The sequence below is a fragment of the Protobothrops mucrosquamatus genome, unplaced genomic scaffold (genome assembly GCF_001527695.2).
Source record: "Protobothrops mucrosquamatus isolate PMUCROS unplaced genomic scaffold, P.Mucros_1.0 scaffold2662, whole genome shotgun sequence".
Classification (NCBI taxonomy): Eukaryota; Metazoa; Chordata; class Lepidosauria; order Squamata; family Viperidae; genus Protobothrops; species Protobothrops mucrosquamatus.
This window is the reverse complement of record NW_015388711.1, coordinates 68,457-86,463: the sequence shown is the minus strand read 5'-3', so window position 1 is coordinate 86,463 and position 18,007 is coordinate 68,457.

Below are 18,007 nucleotides of genomic sequence, written 5' to 3'. Positions count from 1 at the left end.
GAATAGAATATGGAATGAATAGAAAATAGAATAGAATAGAATAGAATAGAATAGAATAGAATAGAATATGGAATGAATAGAAAATAGAATAGAATAGAATAGAATAGAATAGAATAGAATAGAATAGAATAGAATATGGAATGAATAGAAAATAGAATAGAATAGAATAGAATAGAATAGAATAGAATAGAATAGAATAGAATATGGAATGAATAGAAAATAGAATAGAATAGAATAGAATAGAATGGAACGGAACGGAACGGGATAGAAAATAGAATAGAAAATAGAATAGAATAGAAAACAGAATAGAATAGAAAACAGAATAGAATAGAATGGAATGGAACGGAACGGAACGGAATGGAATAGAAAATAAAATAGAAAATAGAATAGAAAATAGAATAGAAAATAGAATAGAATAGAATAGAATAGAATAGAATAGAATAGAATAGAATAGAATCAGAGTTGGATGGACAGACAGACAGATAAGCAAGCAGGCTGCTTAAATTCACAGGTTTACAGGTAGTCCTTGACTTACGACCACAATTGACCCCACAATTTCCGTTGCTAAGCGAGTCGGTTAAGAGACTTTTGCCCCACGTTGCTAAGTGAATCTCTGCAGTTGTTAAGTTAGTAGCACAGCTGCTAGGGGAATCTGGCTTCCCCACAGACTTTACTTGTCGGAAGCTCACAAAAGGGGAACATAAGACCCCCCCGGGGACCCTGCCACCATCATAAATACGGGTCCAGTTGCCAAGCCTCTGAATTTTGATCACGTGACCCACGAGGAGGCTGCAACGGTCGTAGGTATGAAAAACGGTCCTAAGTCACTTTTTTCAGTGCCGTTGTAACTTCGAACAGTCACTAAACAAACGGTTATACGTCAAGGACCACCTGTACTGCTTTTGGGAAAGAGCAGAAACTTGTTTGTTTAACCTGCATTTAACCCTCTTTATTTTAAACAAAGGAGATTAGAACTTGCTGGAAAGTCTTTGCAAAGGTTCTCTCTAAAGCAGGGGTCTTCAAACTTGGCCCTTTTAGGACTGGTGGACTTCAACTCCCAGAATTCCTCAGCCAGGCACGCGTGCCTGGCTGAGGAATTCTGGGAGTTGAAGTCCACCAGTCCTAAAAGGGCCAAGTTTGAAGACCCCTGCTCTAACAGAATGTTTATAAGTCGAGAACTGCCTATACAGGAAGTCCTCAACTTACGACCACAATGGAGCCCAAAATGTATGTGGTTAAGTGAGAAACCTGTTCAGTGAGTTTTGCCCCATTTTACGGCGTTTCTTGACACGGTGGTTAAGCAAAATCACTGCAGTTGTTAAGTGAGTAACATGGTTGTTAAGTGAATCTGGCTTTCCCCCATTGACTTTGCCTGTCAGAAGGTCAAAAAAGGGGAATCACATAACCCCAAGACGCTGCAACCGTCATAAATATGAATCAGTGGCCAAGTGTTCAAATTTTGATCACATGTCTGTAGGGACGCTGCTACGGTCATAAGCGTGAAAAATGGTCATAAGTCACTTTTTTTACAGTGCTGTTGTAACTTAGAAGAGTCACTAAGCGAACTGTTGTAAGTTGAGGATCCCCCTCCCCCCCATATTCATTTTGCCTGCTACTTCTATTTCGCAAGCCACATCTGGATACCACCTGCCTCCAGCATTTGCACCTGGTGGTGTCCTGTCCTTGAACAGGACAAGTTCTGCTTGCTTCCTGTTTTGGCTGCAAGGGCAGGTCACAGCCACCCCACACATGGTGTGGGATGGGGTGGGAGGCCCATCCCCTGTGCTCCTTTTAGTCCTTCCAACACGCTGGTGACCGGTCGCTTAAGCTCCTTCTGAACGTGGGTCTAGAGTTGGAAAGGATCTTGGAGGTCTTCTAGTCCTCACGGTCTCCAAATTCGGCAACTTTAAGGACTTGTGGACTTCAACGCCCAGAATAGGGAATTTACAATTTAAAATTTAAAAAGAGAGAGAGTTGTTTGCTTGCCGGCATTGGGCAGAAACTTAAATCTCACAACTTTTGGTGTGCTGGATGAAGTTTCGGTGCTGTGTCTCCTGCAGGCCCTTATCTTGGAAATAAAGTAAGGTTCTAGTCCCCATGGTGCTGAATTAAAGGGACAGGGGAAATTGGCTGCTCTGGTTTTGTCCTCCAAACGTAACTTGAAGAAGGAATGGGGAATTCTGGGAGCTGAAGTCCACAAGTCTTAAAGTTGCCAAATTTGGAGAGCCCGTCTCTAGTTGAAGAAACATCCTCTGGGGAAAACTGACCGGTCCAATTTCAGTTTAAGAACAAGACAGGATTGCTATATGGGACAACTGTAGCTCCTTGCCTAATCCTCTTCCCCAAAATAGCCAGTGGTCAACTTACAATCATGCACTTAGTGACTGTTTGAAGTTATCACGGCACTGGAAAAAAATGGATGTGGATGTCTTGGGGTTTGTATTTAGGATTTAATTTCTGAAAGCCACCTGGAGTCTGAATTGGGCGGCCATATACATTTTCTCAATCAATAAGAAACAGAATGACAGAATAACAGAGTTGGAAGGGACCTTGGAGGTCATCTAGTCCAACCCCCTGCACAAGCAGGAGACCCAACACCATGCTGGACAAATAAATGTCCAATATTTTCTTACAAACCTCCAGTGATGGAGCACCTACAACTTCTGGAGATAAACTATTCCACTGATTTACGATTTAACTTTATGTTTCTCAACCATAGCAACTCTAAAAGGTATGGACTTCAACTCCCAGGATTCCCCAGCCACACCTCTCAAAGCATGCTGACTGGGGAATTCTGGGAGTTGAAGTCCACACATCTTAAAGTTGTCACAACTAAGAAACATTGATTTATCTGATGTGGTAACTAAACAGTACAATTCAGGGGTCTTCAAACTTGGCCCTTTTATTCCACTCCACTCCACCCCACTCCACTCCACTCCATTCTTCTATTCTATTCTATTCTATTCTATTCTATTCTATTCTATTCTATTCTACTTTATTCTATTCTATTCTATTCTATTCTCCAAGCCATTTGAGAATTTGGGTTTTTTTTTCCCACTAGCAGCTTTTATGGTTTCAAAAAGTGTGCAAAATGTTGGCTTGGTTTTGAAAAAGTTGGCTACTCCCACCTCCCATTTCATTAAAAAAGCATCAACACTGAAATGATTTTTATTAGTGCCGTTGTTTTGAACAGTCACTAAATGAACGGTTGTAAGCCGAGGACTATCTATATTGGATCCAAACTGACTTTTGAAAGAACGCTGCCTCTGTCGATAATCTGTCCCTTCTACATGGATCTTCTCTGGTCCTCTCCTGTTGGGTGAGGTAGCACCGACCTCCCAGAATTCCTACAGAATTCCCAGGGGATTCTGGGAGTTGCAGTTCCAGCACATTTTGAGGGCTCCAAGTTGGGGAAAATAGATGATCCCCATCAGTCTTTCTTAACCCTAACAACTTTGAGGCCTATGAACTTCAACTCCTTAGACATATGGCCTTCAACTCCCAGAATTCCCATCGCTGGCTGGGGAATTCTGGGTGTTGAAGTCCACATATCTTAAAGTCACTAAGCTTAAACAACACTAATCTACATCCCCAAATACACATACAGCTGACAAATTATGGCATCGGAAAAAGTTTATATACAGCAAGGAAATCGAGGCATGGGTTACCCAGATCCTTGGTACATGCGATCCTTGGCTTACAAGCATTCATTTAGCGACCCTTTAGAGTGACAACGGCACTGAAAAAAGTGACTTAGGCCTAGCCCTCCCACTTACAACCGTTTCAGCGTCCCCCGAGGTCACGTGATCAAAAGATGGACGCTTAGCAACCGGCGTCGTGTATTTACGACAGTGGCAGTCACGGGGACCGCCATTTTGGGCCTTCCCTGCTGGTTTCTGACAAGGGAAACTGGATTCGTTTAATGACCCCCTGATTCACTTAACAACCGTGCGGTTCGCTTAACCCCTGCAGCAAAAAAAAAAAAAAAAGAAGGTTGTAGAATCGGGCACGACGTGTTTAACGACCGCCTCACTTAGCAACAGAAGTCACTACTTCTCCTTCTCTCCGAGCGCAGGGGTCAGCGTCTCCTGGAGATGGAGAAACGGACCGGCATTATCTGGAGGCCCTAGTAACTTTCTGGCCCAAAAAGCGGAAACGGAGGGAGCTTTGGGAAGACACGGTGAACTTCCCCAGGGAAAAATAAGGACAGTTTCTCCCTTTGTGGCCCAAAGCCTTTGAACACCAAGCTGGGAAAGTTGTTTCAGGACATTTTCAGGGGTGCATTTAGCCTCTGGGTGATGCTGTCCAGAAAGTAGATGGAGGCAAAATAAAAAAGCAGGTGGAGACTCTTTCTTTCTTTCTTTCTTTCTCTCTCTCTCTCTCTCTCTCTCTCTCTCTCTCTCTCTCTCTCTCTCTCTCTCTCTCTCTTTCTTTCTCTTTCTTTTTCTCTTTCTCTTTTCCTCCTTTGCCATCTTCTCTTTCTTCCTTTCTCATTTCCTTCCTTCCTCTTTTCCTTTCCCCTTCCACCATCCCCTTTTTTCTTTTTTCTTTCTTTCTTTCTTTTTTCTTTCTTTCTTTTTCTTTTCTTTCTCCCTTGCTATCTTCCCTTTCTTCCCTTTCTTCCTTTCTCATTTCCCTCCTCCCTCCCTCCCTCTTTTCCTTTCCTCTTTCTTTCTTTCTTTCTTTCTTTCTTTCTTTCTTTCTTTCTTTCTTTCTTCTTTCTTTCTTTCTTCTTTCTTTCTTTCTTTTTTCTTTCTTTCTTTCTCTCTCTCTCTCTCTCTCTCTCTCTCTCTCTCTCTCTCTCTCTCTCTCTCTCTCTCACTCTTTCTTTTTCCTCCCATGCTCTTCCCTTTTTTCCCTTTCTTCCTTTCTTCCTTTCCTTCCTTTTCTCCATTTCTTCCTTTTCTCCATTTTCCTTCCTTCCTTCCTTCCTCCCTCCCTCCCTCCCTCCCTCCCTCTGTTTTCCTCTTCCTCCTTCCTCCCCTTCCTCCTTCTCTTGGTCCTCCTCCTCCTTCTCTTTCTCCATTTCCTTCCTTTCTCCCTCTCCTTCCTTTCTTCCTCTCTCCCCAGAGACTCCAAAACCAGTGCAGAGCCAGGGAGGAAAGCTCCCTCCAGCCCTCGTCTCCATGTGAGACCTTGGCGGCGGCTGGGCCACTTAATCCCTCTAACCTGGAGGAGCGGATCCTGTTTCAGATTCACAACAGATGTGTAAATTTTAACCCTCCTCTCTAATCCTCGCCAAGCCCCAAATCCCAGCCTGGGCTGGAAAACATCAAGTCAGCTTCAGGTGGAGTGGAGGCCACCATCTGTCTGCCCGGCTCTGCCTGGTAAACATTGCTAATGGCCACATTAGTGTCTCTATAGTAACCACAGAAGGAGGCCACGACGGGCATGGAGGGCTTGAGGATGGTGCCCAGAGGTGCCCAGGCTCTCCAAGGCCCTAGGAGGGGCACATGAAGGGGGCATGCGATGGGCAGCCATGGCTGAGCTTCTGTTTGCACCCCTGCCCGTTTCTCAAAATCGTGTTCTGCCAATAGAACAGAACGTTTGAAGCTCAGGGTTGAACTGTGGGGTCCCTGGTGCTCTCTGAGCTGGGTGGTTTTCTTGCAGGCGTTTCATGACCAGACTAGGTAATATTATCAGTGCTAAAAGGGAGTGGGGGGGAGGAGGAGGAGGAGGAGGATTGTCAGATCTTAGGTGCTCTCTGAGCTGGGTGGTTTTCTTGTAGACGTTTCATGACCAGACTAGATAATATTATCAGTGCTAGAAGGGAGTGGGGTTTGTGGAGAGGAGGAGGAGGAGGAGGAGGAGGAGGAGGAAGAGGAGGAGGAGGAGCAGGAGCAGGAGGAGCAGGAGGAGAAGGAGGAGGAATCCTTACTATTCTCTGAGCTCGGTGGTTTTCTTGCATACATTTTATGACCAGACTAGGTAATATTATCAATGGGATTTGTGCAGAGGAGGAGGAGGAAGAGGAGGAGTCCTTACTATTCTCTGAGCTTAGTTGTTTTCTTGCACACATTTTATGACCCAACTAGGTAATATTATCAGTGGGATTTGTGGAAAGGAGGAGAAGTCCTTAGAATTCTCTGAGCTTGGTGGTTTTCTTGCAGATGTTTCATGACCAGACTAGGTAGTCTTATCAGTGCTAGAAGGGAGTGGGGCTTGTGGAGAGGAGGAGGAGGAGGAGGGGGGGACTATGACTGTGGAGTCCTTGGTGCTCTCTGAGCTTGGTGGTTTTCTTGCAGATGTTGCATGACCCAATTAGGTAACATCATCAGTGCTAGAAGGGAGGGAGGTTTGTGGAGAGGAGGAGAAAGGGCGGCCAATTCAAATATTTATTTTTAATTATTTTAGATTTGTATTTGGTATTTATGTGGGATTGTTTTAAACTGGCTGTAAGCCGCCCTGAGTCCTCTGGGAGAAGGGCGGGGTATAAATGAAATAAATAAATAAATAAATAAATAAATAAATAAATAAATAAATAAACTGTGGGGTCCTGGGTGCTGTCTGAGCTGGGTGGCTTTCTTGCAGACGTTTCATTACCCAAACTAGGTAACATCATCAGTGCTAGAAGGGAGTGGGGGTTTGCTCTATGTTTATATACCTTTATATAAACAGCATCCCAACGTCCTGGGATTGTCATTTACAACTTTCTTAGGGAGCCTCTGGCAAACAAAATCAAGGTGTCTGGAGTGCCGTCACCTGACCGTGGTCGGGGCAACCGTCGTAACTTTGAATCTGGGTTGTAAGTACCCCCGGATATGTCCAGTGATGATTTCCTGGATCCATCCTCTTGGTCCAAGGAAGGATTGATGAGAGTTTAGAAATATTTGAGGACTGTTCTTGTGGCAGTGAGTTCCAGAGGTTAACTCGATGCTCCGTGGTGCACTGCTTTTTCCTCTGTGGGTTGAAATCTGCTCTTAAGCTACAGGGGACGTTCCGGGGTTCAAAAGGAAGCCCAGATGGGGAAGCAAAATACAAACACTTTCCAACATTTTCCATTCATTTCTCTCCTACCTCGAGGGCCAGCAAGGGAACCGTCAGTCTGGACAAAAACCCAGAGACTAGAAGTCCTCAACTTACATTTTTTTCCTCTCTCCTCTGATCACCTGTTTTTCTTTCTTTTGTCTGGCGTTTTCCACTTCTAAGCCCGATGCTCCATGCTGTCTCATTTGGAGTTGAAGACGCTGCTGAGACAGACGGTAATCATCACGGTGGAGGATTAAAAACCACTCAGAGACATAATAAAGACGGGGACTGATCGGAGGAGGGGCACCCAGCCTCTGTCTCCGATGTTTCTAGTCTAGGGAGGTTTTTATCAACGGCCCCCCAATTATCTGTTTTGGGAGCCTTTCCATCTTCCAGGCTAAAAGACCAGCTGGTGGGACCAGGACAGGGCTGCGTCTGAAACCGTCTTTACCCCATTCCTTTCTCTGGTCTGCAACCTTCCTAGTTATTTATTGTTTTCTTTCTTTCTTTCTTTCTTTCTTTCTTTCTTTCTTTCTTTCTTTCTTTCTTTCTTTCTTTCTTTCTTTCTTTCTTTTTTCTTTCTTTCTTTCTTTCTTTCTTTCTTTCTTTCTTTCTTTCTTTCCCTCTCTCCCTTCCTCCCTTCATAGAATAGAATAGAATACAGAATAGAATAGAATATAGAATAGAATAGAATATAGAATGGAATGGAATGGAATAGAAAATAGAATAGAATAGAATAGAATATAGAATGGAATAGAAAATAGAATGGAATGGAAGAGAAGAGAAGAGAAGAGTTGGAAGGGACCTTGGAGGTCTTCTAGTCCAACCCCTTGCTCAGGCAGGAAATCCTATACCATTTCACACAAATGGCTGTCCAATCTCTTCTTTAAAAGTTCCAGTGTTCGAGCATTCACAGCTTCTGGAGGCAAGGGGTTCCACTGGTTAATTGTTCTAACTGTCAGGAAGTTTCTCCTCAGTTCTACACTGCTTCTCTCTTTGATTAGTTTCCATCTGTTGCTTCTTGTCCTGCCTTCAGGCGCTTTGGAGAATAGCTTGACTCCCTCTTCTTTGGGGCAGCCCCTGAGATATTGGAACATTGCTATCCTGTCCCACCTCGTCCTCCTCTTCATTAAACTAGACATTCCCAATTCCAGCAACCTTTCCTTATATGTTTTAGCCTTTCTCTTTTTCTTTCTTTCTTTCTTTCTTTCTTTCTTTCTTTCTTTCTTTCTTTCTTTCTTTCTTTCTTTCTCTCTTTTTCTTTCTTTCTTAATTATTTGAAGTTAGTTTATGTATTTATTAGATGTCAATTTATTTATTTGTGTATTTATTAGATGTTGAGACTCTAGAAAGAGTGCAGAAAAGAGCAGTCAAGATGACTAGGAGACTGGAAGCTAAAACATACGAAGAACGGTTGCAGGAATTGGGTATGTCTAGTTTAATGAAAAGAAGGATTAGGGGTGACATGATAGCAGTCTTCCAATATCTCAGGGGTTGCCACAAAGAAAAGGGGGTCAACTTATTCTATAAGGCACTGGAGGGCAATGAGCAATGGAGTGGAACTAATCTAGAACTAAGGATAAATTTCCTGACTGTGAGAATCAGTGGAACAGAAGTTGCCTTCAGAAGTTGCATGTTTTCAAGAAGAGACTGGACAACAACTTGTTTGAAATGGTACAGGGCAGGGGTCTTTAAACTTGGCCCTTTTATGACTTGTGGACCTCAACTCCCAGAATTCCTCAGCCAGGCACACATGCCTGGCTGAGGAATTCTGGGAGTTGAGGTCCACAAGTCATAAAAGGGCCAAGTTTAAAGATCCCCTGGTATAGGGTTTCCTGCTCGCACAGGGGGTTGGACTAGATGACCTCCAAGGTCCCTTCCAACTCTGTTATTCTGTCATTCTGTTTCTTATTGATTGAGAAAATTTATATAGCCACCCAATTCAGACTCCAGGTGGCTTTCAGAAATTAAATCCTAAATACAAACCCCAAGACATCCACACTCATTTTTTTCAGTGTCGTGATAACTTCAAACAGACACTAAGTGAATGATTGTAAGTTGACCACTGGCTATTTTGGGGAAGAGGATTAGGCAAGGAGCTACAGTTGTCCCATATAGCAATCCTGTCTTGTTCTTAAACTGAAATTGGACGGGTCAGTTTTCCCCAGAGGACGTTTCTTCAACTAGAGACGGGCTCTCCAAATTTGGCAACTTTAAGACTTGTGGACTTCAGCTCCCAGAATTCCCCATTCCTTCTTCAAGTTAAGTTTGGAGACAAAACCAGAGCAGCCAATTTCCCCCGTCCCTTTAATTCAGCACCACGAGGACTAGAACCTTACTTTATTTACCAGGAAAGGGCCTGCAAGAGACACAGCACCGAACCCTCATTCAGCACAGCAAAGTTGTGAGATTTAAGTTTCTGCCCAATGCCGGCGAGCAGGCAATTCTCTCTTCTTTTAATTCCCCCCCCCTCCAATTAAGGAATGATTGATCTGTTTTTATCCTTGCTTTTATTTCTCCATTTTCACATTGCCGTGGCCTTTGGCTAGTGGTGGCCACGTTTGTTTTTCAAGTGGCTGTCGAAGGGTTGGGAGGTGGCCCGATCCCGTGGCAGGGGACGAAGGCCTTGGAAAGGCAGGTGAGAGCCAGCCACAAGGAAAGGTCAGGGTTGAACGTGTAATTATTTGGGAGCTGTTTTTCCACCTTGGTTGCTGCCTTTTTTGTGTGTAATTAGCAACCGAAGCAGGAGAGGGGAGGGAGATATGTGTGTGTGTGTGTGTGTGTGAGTGAGTGAAGCTGTTGTACGTTTGGAGTCTCCGGACTTCGGCCCCGACCTGATTTTTTTTTTTGATTTTTTTTTTTTGCAAAGGGGCTGATTAATTCTGCCGCACACGTGATGGAGGCTAGCAACCTGTTGTTCAGATTTGCAGGTTGCCACGGGAACCGCCTCAGGACCTACCTGCCAGTGGAAAGGTAGCATTAGCCAAGCCAGGGCGACGGACAGCTTCTGTGTGTGTGGGTGTGTGTGTGTGTGTCTATGTGTGTGAGTGAGACACTCAATCGGACACCTTGAAGGCCCATCTATTCCGTGCGGCCGGCCTGGCGTAGTTTGGATTGTGTTTCAGTGGGGGGTTTTGTATGGGTGTGTTTTTAGAACAGGCCTATTATTCAATTCGATTTTAAAACAGAAATTATTTATTTATTCGTGGTTTTTTAGTATCGCCTGTTCACTGCCCTGAGTCCCGCAAGGGAGATAGGGCGGTATATAAATTTAATAAATAAATAAATAAATAAATAAATAAATAAATAAATAAATAAATAAATAAATAAATAAATAAATAAATAAATCTTTTGCACAAAGCCCACCAAAATGCAAATTTCCTCTCCCCCCCCCCAACCATCTTTGGAGAAATCCCTCTGTTCTTCCCTGTTTCCAACCCAACTTTTCTTTCCTTTCTTTTTTAATTTTTATTTTTTTTAAAATAAATCTAAGCCTTGCAGTTCCGTTTGCTAGGAGCGGGCCCGAGAGGCGAATTGCCAGGGGTTTGAGACTACGAGACCCATAGGTCCCAGCCTAGTTAACCATTATGGGGTTGGAAGGTTACGATTCAAAGTATCAGGGCTCCTGGCTGCAGCGTTTGTGTCTGGAAAATGTTTTTTTTTTAAAAAAAGGCTTGCGAAGGTGGTTTTTCCCCACCCGGCATCTTCTGTTGTTGTTCCGTTGTTGTTTTTGAGATTTTTGTTTCATTGGGCTCTTTCGATCGGCAAGGGGACCAAGAACAAAAAAATGTAGTGGAGGGGAGATAGGCGTATAAACGAATCCATTTAAAGTTCACATTAAAAGAAAGACTCTTGGGGTTTTGTTTTTTTGAAGTTCCAGGCCTGCTAAAAACAAATTCTATTGTTAGTTTCCTTAGATGGTAAAAGGAAAATGAATGTAAATATTTGCTTAAGTGTCTCTAGAATCTTCACAGGAGAAATAGATGTGGGAAAAATTTATTTTCCGTTTTGTTTCCTCCCTCCCTTTCTTGTCCTCCCTCCCTCCCTTCTTTCCTCCTTCCTTCCTTTCTCTTTTCCTCCATTTCCTTTCTCTCTCTCTCCTTCCTTCTTTCCTCCCTCCCTTTCCCCCATTTTTTCTCTTCATCCCTTTCTCCTTCCTTTTTCTTTTAATCCATTTTCTGCTTCCCTCCCTCTCCCCCTCCCTCCCTCCCTCCCTCCCTCCTTCCTTCCTTCCTTCCTTTTTCCTTCCTTCCTTCCTTCCTTCCTTCCTTCCTTCCTTCCTTTCTTCCTTCCTTCCTCCCTTCCTTTCTCTCTCTCTCTCTTTCTTTCTTTCTTTCTTTCTTTCTTTCTTTCTTTCTTTCTTTCTTTCTTTCTTTCTTTCTTTTGTTTCTGTCCTTTTGTCTTCCTTCCTCCCTCCCTACTTCCCTCTTTTCTCCATTTTCTTTCTTTTCTCTTTCTGCTTCCTTCCTTTTTCCTTCCCTTTTCTCCATTTTCTTCCTTCTTCCCTCCCCTTCCTCCCCTTTCTTTCTTTCTTTCTTTCTTTCTTTCTTTCTTTCTTTCTTTCTTTCTTTCTTTTGTTCTTTCTCTCTCTCTCTGTCTTCCTTCCTTCCTTGCTCTCTTCCCTTTTTTCCTTTTCTTTCTTCCTTTCTCATTTCCTCCCTCCCTCCCTCCCTCTTCTAGAGCCCTTTTCTCCTGTTCTTCCTTCCCTTCCCCCTCCCCTCCCTCTTCCCTGCCTCCTATAAATCCTCACCCTTTGCTGATACAACTTAAATGCACGCCTCTTATTATTTTTGCCCTTTGGATTATGAAGATAGCTGATGCCTGAGAGCATCAAACTGCTGTTCCCCCCAGAAGCGGCTGGAAACCTTAGAAGTAAATGGAATTTGAATCATCTCCGCCGATGCCCATAATTATTTTCAGTCTGACCTCTGAAAAAATGGGGTTCCTGGTTTTTGAGAGCGGCATTTATCTAGGGCTATTTGCTGGGAATCGAAACTGGGGCCCCAATTGCACCCTGAAAGAAAGCTTGGACCTTTGGGGGAAGGGGAGAAGCTAGGAGACCATGGCCTCATTTCTACCCTGCTTTCACTCTAAACAAGATCGCAGCATTTGTATAAAACGGGGACGCAAAATGGGAAGAGTTCCATCTCTTACCTGTCTTCCTTGGAAGAAAGTCAGGCCTGAAATTCAAAGCAAAACCATTAACAGAAACTCATAAAAAGAATTGGCGGACATTTTGTTTCGGCTTTCCCCTTCCTAGCAGAACTGGGGGGAGTAGCCCCTCGGATGGTGGTTGAGCTTACAGATAGTCCTCAACTTACCACCGCAATTGAGTTCTGACATTTCTGTTGCTAAGTGAAATGTATGTTGAATTTTGCCTCATTTTACGACCTTTTGTGCCACCGCTGTGAAACGAATCCCTGCAGTTGTTAAGTTAGTAACATGTTAAGCAAATCTGACTTCCCCCGCTGACTTTGCTTGTCGGAAAGTCGTACAAGGGGATCACGTGACCCCGGGACACTGCGACCGTCATAAATATTATTATTATTATTATTATTATTATTATTATTATTATTATTATTATTATTATTATTATTATTATTATTATTATTATTATTATTATTATTAATGCAGTACAACAGCATCTAGTTGAAAACAATCTCTTTGCACCTGAGCAGAAAGGAAACCGGCCCAATAGCAGAGAAACAAAAGATCAACTCCTAATAGACAAAAAGCAAGGTTCTACATTTAGGCAAGAAAAACCAAATGCACAGATATAGTATAGGGGGTACCTTGCTCAATAGTAGTAACTGTGAGAGGGACCTCGGAGTCCCAGTGGACAATCACCTAAATATGAGCCAGCCGTGTGCTGCAGCTGCCAAAAAAGCCAACACAGTGCTGGGCTGCATTAACAGAGGGATAGAATCAAGATCACGTGAAGTATTAATACCACTTTACAATGCCTTGGTAAGGCCACACTTGGAATGCTGCATCCAGTTTTGGTCACCACGATGTAAAAAAGATGCTGAGACTCTAGAAAGAGTACAGAGAAGAGCAACAAAGATGATCAGGGGACTGGAGGCTAAAGCATATAAGGAATGGCTGCTGGAATTGGGTATGTCTAGTTTAATGAACTAAGGTGAGAAGCAGCGTAGAACTAAGGAGAAACTTCCTGACAGTCAGAACAATTAACCAGTGGAACAACCTGCCTCCAAAAGCGGTGAATGCTCCAACACTGGAAGTTTTTAAGAAGAGACTGGACAGCCATTTGTCCGAAATGGTATAGGGTTTCCTGCCTGAGCAGGGGTTGGACTAGATGACCTCCAAGGTCCCTTCCAACTTTACTATTATTATTATTATTATTAAAATGATCTTGGAAAACGGCAAGAAAAGGAAGACCAACCTAAATGTGGCATGGATTGACTACAAAAAGGCATTTGACTCTCTGCCACATGACTGGATAATCAAGTGCCTAGAAATAACAGGAGTCAGTAGAAACATCAGAAAATTTGTGCAAAGATCTATGGCACAATGGAAGACACAGTTGCAGGTCACTGGTGAGAGACTGGGAGAGGTTAACATCAAGAGAGGAATATTTCAAGGAGATTCATTATCACCATTACTATTTGTTATTGCACTGCTTCCACTGTCAACAATACTGAATAACTCAGGACATGGCTATCAAACATCAAAAACATCTGCCAGACTATCCCACCTCCTTTACATGGATGATCTGAAGCTGTATGGAAAAACATCATCTGAAATAGAATCGCTGCTCAACACTGTCCGTATATATAGCCAAAATATTGCAATGGAGTTTGGCTTGGACAAATGTGCCACACTTACTATCAAACAAGGAAAAATAATGAAAGGAATCAAGATGCTCCACGAAAATAACATTAAGAGTCTGGATGAGGAAGATTACTACAAATACTTGGGTATCCTTCAAGCTGACAACATCAAGCACGTTGAAGTCAAGAAAAAGATTAGAGGTGAATACATCAAGAGAGTGAAGAAGATCTTAAAGTCCAAACTCAATGGAGAAATACCATAAAGGCAATCAACACCTGGGCAATTCCAATCATTCGATACACAGCTGGAATAGTGGACTGGACTCAAGCAGAACTAAAAGCAATGGATAGAAAGACCAGAAAAATAATGACAAGGAATCATGTCCTTCATCCATGCAGTGACATTGACAGACTTTATCTATCAAGGCAAATAGGTGGGCGTGGAATGCTGCAAGTACATCAGATGGTTGAAGAAGAAAAAATGGCTTTGGAAGAATATCTGAAGGACAGTGATGAAGGTGCACTGAAATTAGTATATCAGGAAGGCTTATTGACTACTGGAGAGACCAAACTGGCCTACAAGAAAGACCAAATGAAGAACAGAATAGAGGCATGGGAAGACAAAGCACTACATGGCCAGTACATTAAAACAATAGCTGGGAAAGCAGATAATAACAAGACCTGGCAATGGCTAAGAGCAGGAAAATTGAAGAAAGAGACCGAGGGACTAATTCTGGCTGCACAAGACCAAGCCTTAAGGACAAATGCATATAAAGTCAAAATTGAGAAGACAGCAACAGACAGTAAGTGCCGCCTATGCAAACACGCTGAAGAGACCTGGTAAGCTGCTACAAGAAGATCGCACAGACTGACTACAAGCAGCGGCATGACAAAGTAGCAACAATGGTGCATTGGAAGATCTGCAAGAAATATCATTTGCCTGTAAGCAAGGACTGGTGGGATCATAAAATAGAGAAAGTCATAGAAAATGATAAAGGTAAACTGCTCTGGGACTTCAGAATTCAAACAGACAAGCACATGCAACATAACACCCCAGACTTAACAATTGTCGATAAGAAAGACAAAAAAGTCTGGATAGTGGACGTGGCAGTGACTGGAGACAGCAGAATAGACGAGAAAGAACTGGAGAAGATAACAAAATACAAAGACCTACAAATAGAAATAGAACGACTGTGGCAAAAGCAAACAAGGGTAGTACCAATAGTAATAGGCACTTTGGGTGCAATCCCAAAACAACTGGAGCACCACTTGAACATCATTGGCATTGACAAATTCGCTATTAGTCAATTGCAAAAGGCGGCCTTACTAGGAACTGCTTCCATCCTGCGACGATATCTGTAATACCATCAAACATCCACATCTGCCTATCCCAGGTCCTGGGGAAGGACTCCATAGGTAGACAAAATGCCAAATCCAGTCTGAACATCTGGCTGACTGTGCGATGATCCATAATAATAATAATAATAATAATAATAATAATAATAATAATAATAATAATAATAATAATAATAATAATAATAATAATAATAATAATAATAATAATAATAATAATAATAATAATAAAAGTTGGAAGGGACCTTGGAGGTCATCGAGTCCAACCCCCTGCTCAGGCAGAAAACCCTACACCATTTCGGACAAATGGCTGTCCAGTCTCTTCTTAAAAACTTGTGTTGGAGCATTCACAGCTTCTGGAGGCAGGTTGTTCCACTGGTTAATTGTTCTCACTGTCAGGAATTTTCTCCTTAGTTCTAGGTTGCTTCTCTCCTTGATTAGTTTCCATCCGTTGCTTCTTGTCCTGCCCTCTGGCGCTTTGGAGAATAGCTTGACTCCCTCTTCTTTGTGGCATCCCCTGAGATATTGGAACACTGACATCATGTCCCCCCTCATCCTTCTCTTCATTAAACTAGACATACCCAATTCCAGCAACCGTTCCTTATATGTTTTAGCCTCCAGTCCCCTGTTCATCTTTGTTGCTCTTCTCTGTACTCTTTCTAGAGTCTCAACATCTTTTTTACATCGCCGTGACCAAAACTGGATGCAGTATTCCAAGTGTGGCCTTACCAAGTCATTGTAAATTGGTATTAATACTTCACGTGATCTTGATTCTATCCCTCTGTTAATGCAGCCTAGCACTGTGTTGGCCTTTTTGGCAGCTGCAGCACACGGCTGGCTCCTGTTTAAGTGATTGTCCACTAGGACTCCGAGGTCCCTCTCACAGTTACTACTATTGAACAAGGTACCTCCTATACTATACCTGTACATTTGGTTTTTCTTGCCTAAATGTAGAACCTTACCTATGAATGCCAAGCATTTGAATTATGATCACGTGACCGTGGGGGAGGCTTCAATCAATGGTCGTGTGAAAAACAGTCACAAGTCACTTTTCTCAGTGCCCTTGTAACTTTGAACGGTCACTAAATGAACGGTTGTAAGTCGAGGACTACCTGTATTTTCCCTGCACATACTGTAAGTCCGTCCTTTTTTACAGTGGCTTTGTAACTTTGAACGGTGACCAAACCAATCGTTGTAAGTCGAGGACTACCTGTATTGGAAAGTTGTCAATCAATTTACAAAAACTTGGTTTGGGAATCACTGCTGGAAGCAATGGGTCCATGGCAGGAAGCAACCTAGAACTAAGGAGGAATTTCCTGACAGTGAGAACAATTAACCAGTGGAACAACCTGCCTCCAGAAGTTGTGGGTGCTCCATCACTGGAGGTTTTCAAGAAGAGACTGGACAGCCATTTGTCTGAAATGGTATAGAGTCACCTGCCTGAGCAGGGGGTTGGACTAGAAGACCTCCGAGGTCCCTTCCAGCTCTGTTACTCTGATTATCTCCCACGGCTTCATTTATAGGGACCTTACCTTACCGAGGAGCGACCTGCATTGACAAGGAAGGTCTTAATGAACATTTGTGCTGCAAATTGAGCAGCCAGTTGAACCCTGAAAAAGATGAAAAAGAACCAGACTCTTCAATGCAGATGTAACACGTCTGTTAAGTGAATTTGGCTTCCCCATTGGCTTGTCAGAAGGTTGCAAAAGGGGATCACGTGACCCCCAAGGTCACTGCGACCGTCATAAATAAGAGCCGGTTGCCAAGCGTCTGAATCTGGATCCCGTAACCACCGGGATGCTGTCGCGGTCCTAAGTGCGAAAAAACGATCGCAAGTCTTTTTTTTTTTTCCAGCGCCGTTGTTACTTTGTGTAACCCTGTGTAAATCCCAATCCCAATAATCAAGGAGGGCCTATTGATTAACACCATCCCACACCTGTCTCAACCTTCCCAGGGAAACTTCCAACTCCTGGCCCTGAAAATACCATTTTTGCCAGACGATGGAGAACTAAATAAAGCCAATTAAAGTCCGTGCAAGCGAGGCCGTGTCCGCAGAAAGAACCGCAGCAGAAACGGACGGTCGGGGGGGAGTTTGATTCCCCCCCCCGTTCCCGCATCGCCTGTTTGTGCTTTTCGACAACCCCTGAGCATCTCTGGTGAAAGAGAGTCCTGGGCGCCTAATCGGAGGGAGTCCGCGGAGGGCACGGACAGAGCGGAGGCCTCTGCCTTGGGGGACAGCCGTCCGCAATCATCTGAGCCCCGGAGGCTGCCTCAACCCAGCTAGCGCCAATCATCCTGAATGTTGGGAAAAGCAGACATTCTTCACGGTCCGGCTGAATTGATTAGGGAGAACCAGGGACATGAAAAGAGACTGAGAAAGGTTGATCAAGTGGCTCACTGGAGGCCAAGCTTGACGTTCTTGTGATCATCCACACGGAAAGAAGGAGTAAAGGTGAAGAGGCGGCTTGTGCGCCGTTCGTTTTATTTTGCTTTTCTTTATTTGCATCCTGCCTTTATTATTTTTGCACATAGCTCAAGCTAGTGAATATATCCAACACACCGCCGCCTCTCTTCTCCACAACAGTCCTGTGAGGTGGGTTGGGCTGAGGGAGAGGGACTTGCCCAAAGTCAACCAGCTGGCTTTCATGGCTAAGGCGGGACTAGAACTCACCGTCTCCTGGGGATTGGCCCAAAGTCATGCTCTCGTCACCTCCCGCCTGGACTACTGTAACGCTCTCTACATGGGGCTCCCTTTGAGGAGCACCCGGAGGCTTCAAATGGTCCAGAATGCGGCCGCGCGGGCGGTGTTGGGAGGGACTCGTCGCTCCCATGTGACACCGCTGCTGCGCGAGCTGCACTGGTTGCCAGTGGCCTTCCGGGTGCGCTTTAAGGTG